This window comes from Nelumbo nucifera, chromosome 8 (genome assembly GCF_055504915.1).
Source record: "Nelumbo nucifera cultivar China Antique chromosome 8, China Antique-T2T, whole genome shotgun sequence".
In the NCBI taxonomy this organism is placed as follows: domain Eukaryota; kingdom Viridiplantae; phylum Streptophyta; class Magnoliopsida; order Proteales; family Nelumbonaceae; genus Nelumbo; species Nelumbo nucifera.
The window spans coordinates 58,431,671-58,438,802 of NC_142656.1; the positions used below are offsets into that span (position 1 = coordinate 58,431,671).

Below are 7,132 nucleotides of genomic sequence, written 5' to 3' on the forward strand. Positions count from 1 at the left end.
TCCCAAACCTATGATATTGGCTACATAAAGACCTTCTCCCTGGCTTCTAAGATTGGTTCAGTTTGTGTTGTGATATCTCTTGATGCTATGTATGATTGGCCTCTCTATTAGCTTGATATCAAGAATGCTTTCTTACATGGTGATCTACTTGAGGAGGTCTATATGGAGCAACCAACAGGGTTTGTTACTCAGGGGGATGATGGTAAGGTGTACCGACTAAAGAAGGCCATTTATGGACATAAATAGTCTCATCGAGCATGGTTTTGTAGGTTCAGTGAGGTGGTAAAGAAGTTTGGTATGAAACAGTGCCAAGTTGACTATTTAGTCTTTAATCATGACTCTCAGGCTGGAAAGATCCTATTGGTGGTGTATGTAGATGATATTGTTATTATCGAGAATGATAAAGCGGGAATTGATAGGTTGAAAACCTTTTTGCAGGAACACTTTCAGACAAAGGACCTTGGTAAACTAAAGTATTTCAGACAAAGGACCTTGGTGAAGAGTTTGAAGACCCTGGCAGGTACCGACAGTTAGTAGGTAAACTGAACTACCTAACCATTACTCGGCTAGACATTTCATTTGCGGTTAGTATGGTAAGTCAGTTCATGCAGAAACCTCGAGTTCCACAACAGGCTATTGTACTTTTCTTAGGGGTAATCTGATGATATGGAAAAGTAAGAAACAGACAGTTGTGGCAAGAAGTAGTGCAAAGACAGAATATAAAGCTATGACACATACTACTTGTGAATTAGTGTGGCTGAGGAACCTTATACGGGAGATGGGATACACTGTTGACACTCCAATGAAACTCTACTGTGACAATCAGGTTGCAATCCATATCTCTTCTAATCTGGTGTTTCAAGAGAGAACCGAAAACATAGAGGTTGATTGTCACTTTGTGAGAGAGAAGGTGTTGAGTGGAGTGATAGATACTGCATATGTTAACATAGGAAACCAATTGGCAGACTTATTTACCAAAGGGTTGAGTCGGGGAAGAGTGGACTACATATGTAACAAGCTGGGACTATATGATATATGCTCACCATCTTGAGGGAGAGTGTTAATGTCGATTATGTAGGGGTAATTTTATCTTTATGCTTATGTTTAAGTTGCTGATGTGTAAAGTTATGTTAGTTCTTGTGTCCCTCACTTAAGTAGGGGCAAAGGTGTCATTTCCTGATTAATAGAAATATAAAACAAATCTGGCCAAATGGAGAGAGACTAATTTTCTCTCTTGTTCGAACCAGACTTTTCTCCCTCTCTATTCTCTTCTCTTCTTCTTCTTTCTCTTCTCCTCTTTCTCTTATTTCTATTGTTACCATTCTAACAGAATTCAAAGGCAGGTTGGATTCTAATAGAAAGCTTAAGTTGTCCCCAAGCACCCATGGAGTCTTAAAGCACAACTACAATGGAAATGAAAGAGGTCATTTGAGATCACCATGGATGCTCTCCTAACCTTTTCAATTGAAACTATATAAGAGGGAGCAGACCATACCTTTTTAGTGAAATCCGAAGGACTATGGAGCTCACCTTTTTCACAACTTAAGATAATGTTGTTGATACATGCAGTTCTGGTTTCAGACACCTTTTTCACCTTTTTAGTGTAAATAAAGTATTTTTAATAATGTTAACTTTCAAGTAGGATTTTCTACAAGTCCAAGCTTAGGTGCTTACCTACCAAAAATGATGTATATTGTTCTGGTTTCAAACACAATTGACTGACTACTTATTATAACTGTAGTAGTGTCTTTTTAGCAACATCGTTATCTTTTGCAGCATGACTAATTTAGTATTAGTTTCTCACTCTATATGAAACCCTAACATCAACTAGAACCATATATCATATTGGAAGAAAGATAACAATAATAAAAATCAACACCTTTAAATAGGAAAAGGGCTTAACTCAAGAAGCACAAGGAATGTAAATTGAACACTAAAGTAAATCATAATTTATAAACATAGTAGCATGTGCATATTTGTAACATGAGAAACACTTCAATATAATAAAGGCAAACAAAATAAACCATAAGTTGCTTGTCTTTGCACAAATTCTGTCTTGAAATCTCTTCCTACAAAATTTCAAACAATTGCTTCCACTCTTTCATCATTACTATGCTCACATTGGTTACTGGGTGGAACATGCATTGCCTCTTCATTGGATTCCAAATCTATTATATGCCTTGGCCCATTACCTACATGATAAAATATATAATGAGAGAGATATAGACAAAAATTATAATTTAGGAATAGATTTACAAGTACACTCACCATGATTTTGAGAGATCCGAATTGCACATGTACGCTTTGTATGCCTATCTTTTCTTGAGCACTTGGCTTTGCCCTCTTGCTACCAGGATGACCTTTTTGTCTTAACTATGATAGGATTACGAATAGGTTCCCTGGTAAAATTCCTAGATTGAGAAGGTTCAATGATTGTGTCACTTGTTCGAGCATTTAAAATTGAACCACTGTTTATTTTCTAAGCTCTCCAATAAATTCTTTATAAACGATTGCTTCTAATGACTTAGATCCCAAGTAACATAAACGATTGCACATGTTTGTAAGCTTAGCATAACGAATCATATATGCAACTTCGGGGAGTATTTTCATGGTGGAATTGAGGTTATTTGACTCAACACTAGATCTAGCATGTTTAGTCTACATTTTATTAATACAACTTGGAGGAATATCTCTGAGTTGTTCTGTCTTAGAAACAAAAATCATATGAAATCCTATTCCTTTAAAGAACATAGAAGAACATGTTGCTTTTTCCTTGATGCCATCATATAGAACCGTCCGTGCACGTTCTAGTTGTAAAAATTCAGAAATAGTGTAGGTTTTTTGTTGTTCACCATGCCTTCGAATATGAACTACAACATAACTTTCATCCTTCTTGAGTTCTTTATAAAACTCCACATATGAACTCTTAGTATATTTAGTTGCCATTTGAACTTCATAACTTCTTAAATGGGTTCCAACAATTGGTCAAGTAATTCTTGATTCGTAATCTTCTTTTTCCTCCCAAGAATGACTACGTGACAAAGCTAGTCGAATGAACTCATTAAGATTACACTTTACTTGCAAATATCGATTATAGTATGCATTTTAACTCTCACAGCGTTGAGTGCTTCTCATTAAATATGCTTCTGCCCATTGTTTTCGTTTACCATAAATCTCATTTACCCATTCATTTGCACTTAGATTGTATCTTCTTATCATTGTTTCCCATGCAAGCTCAAACTCTTGAGGTGTTCCTTCTAAATACACGCATTTGTTAAACTCATTAACAAGGCCCTCAGTTTTTACATTGGCCATTGCATTCCTACTAAGGTGCCATGAGCATAATCGATGTGGACACTACAAAAATATCCTTTTAATCAAATTTTACATTGCTCTATCACCATCAACATGTAATTTTTTCATTCATTGCTTTAACAAATGTGTTTAGTGTCCAATCATATGACTCAATTGTCCCATCTGCCAACAAAGCACAAGCAAACGCAATTGTTTGATGGTGATTGTTCACTCCAACAAATATGACAAGTGGTTCGTGATAAACACTTGTTTTATAAGTTGAATCAAACAACAAAACATCACCAAAGCAACTATAATTTGCACAAGATCTGGAATTTGCCAAAAAAGAAAAGTTTCTGAGATGCTTATCTTCATCAATAGTATATTCAAAAAAGTATTCAGGGTCTTCTGTACTTTTAGATTCCATAAATCCAATATTGTCTCTGCATCCCCGTGTTTCACAACATTTTTTCTTATTGAATCAACAAAATTGTTCAGATCTTTGTTAGTAAAGCCTACATTGTGGAACCCTTCTGATCTTTAAACCATATAGTCTATTAGTCTTCTTTTAACCCCAACATTGTGTAGAGCAGATATTTGAGCTTTATCAGCATCACTTAATGCTCTATGTGATCTCATAAGCATGGAAATTAAATGGGGTTTGGTGCAAGCTCATGTGTATGTTCAGAAATGAAGTCATCCACCACCAATTTGTTTAATGTTTTGTCATATTTCACGTGAAGAGTTGCAAGACAATCAAATCTTATTAATTGTCATGATGGTCGTTGCCGATTTTCACGATTCAAGTATTTTGAGCTCCCATGTCCTTCAACAGCACATACAAATCATTGCGACATAACACATCCATCAACAACATATTTATCACCTCTTCGAATACTGAATCCAATCTCCCTTGCATATAAATTGTAAAACTCCCATGCAACATCCACATCTTATTTGACACTTTCTCACCTCAATAAATCCTTTATGAAAATAAAACAAATAAATTATTTGGAATTAATTTTTTAAACCAAAATATGTAATACAATGCCAATAAGCACCACAAAATATGCAAAGGTTCGCTTCTATAAGGAATGTGCTTGCATTGCTGAGTCAGAATCAAGAATGATATGAAAAATGCCCAAATAGGCAAATATCATAGTTAAACCTGTTCATGAGTTGGGCTTGTCTCTGTATTAACAGAATATACCCAGGCTCAAGCCCGAGCGTAGCCCGACCAGTCCACTCTCTTATTGGACAGTCCAACCTAGATCGGATTGCACTGGTCCAATCCATTGTCTTATTGGACTGTTCAACATGGACTAGTCCAATCCACTATCTTATTGGATTGTCCAATTTGTACAATCTGGTTTTAATTCAGATTGTGTCCCACCCAAACATGGTCCATTGACCACCCCAATCTTATCTTCTATCAATAGACTAGATATTGGTTCAACGCAACCCAATCCAATTCTAAAATCACTTATTTTGTACAAATAGATAGATAGGATCAGGCAAAAGCATGAAAGATGACTTGAAACCTTTTAGAGAATTGGTGCATATTGTTTAACATATAGACATTTTATCTTTTTTCACTATGGCATCTCAAACATTTTATCTAGTGTTTAAAGAATCACAAACCAAATCTATGCCTAGTTACTCTTTAGTCTAATAAATTAATAGCTCTTATTCCCTTTACGTTTCTTTAGCAGGCCAACGACGACATGATGGCCATAAAGCAAATAAGACCCCCTCTTTCTAGCAGTATAGATTTTCCCAACTTTTCAAAATGAGGAACAACTACTACAACAACAAACTTATATTGTTTTTTCTACTGCATATTTTTTTTTTTTTTTGTTAAAATGGCAATCATTTTGGCTCAATTTTGTTTTTCATAGCCAAAGCTTAAAGTAAAAGCTTACCCAAATAGTACCTAAATTATAGGAACAAAACAGAAATTTTGTGAAATTTGTGACATGTGCAAAACTTCACATGGTATATTACCTCATTCATTTTTTTTTTGGCTGAACCACTTCATTTAATAGGTTTGGTATTGTAAATGAATAAAAGTACATTATTATTCTATGTTAATATTGATATGTTTATGTGAAATTACCTCTTAAACGGGACACTTATGAGACTCATGTTATTTTAGAATATTCTCAGCCGTTGGATAGACTTGGGGAGTTTATCCTGCCAAGGCTGACACTAATGTACTACCAAAGAAGTTGGGATAGCTTGTTTAAGCTACTAGGGTTAGACTCGAAGCACATGCAGTGTGTGTTTGGTTGAAACATTGAACCCGAACCATTTTTCAGTTATGTCCTAGACCTTGGAGATTAATGAGAAAAATTGGAAAGTTAAAAATAACCTCTACACTTATATATATATATATATATTCATGGGATCCATTTGAGTAGAGAGTGTGACATTGCACATTGCAGCCATGGGAGAGGCCATTCCCTGTCGGGTAGTGTTTGATCATTATGGGCCGAGAGGTTAAGTGTAAGAGACCATTACAGGGCTGATTACCTAATGGTATTTATCTTACCAAAATTCATTATCCTTGGGCTTTCCTAGAATGGCTGATTTCAATGATCATTTAAGTGTAAATGTTGGGCCCATTTTCAGCCCATGGTGATGTGCTCAGGGGTTCACTGTGTTTAGCAATGAATTTGACCAGGCTTTTTCACAGAGGCTGAGCCGAACCCATGTAGACTTATGTGAGGTCATTGTGGGGTCCCACGCCATACAAATTAGGCCTAAGTTGGCCATGCAACACCCTTGGGTCGTGAGTGTTATAGTTGACGGGCCTAAAGCCCATAATTAATATGATTAATAAATCTATCACATGGCAGCTTAAGTTGTCATGTGACATGGGGCGAATCTGGGTTTGGATCCGGGTATGGAGCACCTAATCTTATAAGAAGCTAAGGTATATCTCTAATTAGAGTCCAATTTGATTTAGATTTTGATTATCTCCTAATTAGATTAGGAGATAGCTCCATAAGAGATTATAAAAGAGGAGGGGGCGGACCATTTCAAGACAACTTCATATTTTTGCAATTTCCGGTCCTCTTTGCACCTTTTTGTCTCCCAGTTTTTTCCCAGTTCGACCTCATCTATTTGGGACTGGTATAAATAAGTTTTTCTTCTGATTTTTTCAAGAAAAATCCAGAGGAATTTCACGCTCACCTTCTCTAGTTCGATCCAAGCAATTGGATTGCAATTTTGCTAAAAACTGCATTGCTAAACCGACTTTAGGAGTACATTACGCCATCTTTAGTGGAGGTTGGTTTTAGGACTGATTTGGGCGTGAACTTCCACCTTGGAATCTGTGTTTGTGGTATCCATATCAGGTATACATCTCATTTTTTGTTTGGTTTCAAATCTGGTCTGGTTCAGCGCAAGACCGATCCTGAAAAATGCAGTTTTTCAAAACATAGGGAATTCGATTGACGAAAGGATCAGGAAATTTTTGAAAATTTGCCTAGCCATCTAGCATGGTTCAGCCATCCATATGATGAATCCTAAACCTTTATTTAGTGGTATCAAAGCACTAGGTTCAGACCTTGGACTGAACCAAATCAGATTTGAGCCGAAACTCAAATCGGCAAGAACTAGTCTAGCTGATTTGAGCAGTTAGCAGAAAATTCTGAGAAATCGGTTCTCAGAATGGGAAAATGATCTAAAATTTTGGTGAATATATTCTGATATATTATAGACTTTTTCTGTTATGGATTCTTGAAATCTTGGGCTGAAAGTGTGATGGAGATCGAAATCTTGTTGGTAGCAAGTTTTGTATACACTGAATTCATTATTTTGATTATGTGGTCTA

General features: G+C 36.0%; 1 pseudogene; it reads right to left on the bottom strand.

Moving 5' to 3' along the window:
• Positions 1–2,347: 2,347 nt before the first annotated feature.
• LOC148790057 (protein FAR1-RELATED SEQUENCE 5-like) lies at positions 2,348–6,541 on the bottom strand (annotated as a pseudogene).
• Between the last annotated feature and the right edge of the window lie 591 nt (positions 6,542–7,132).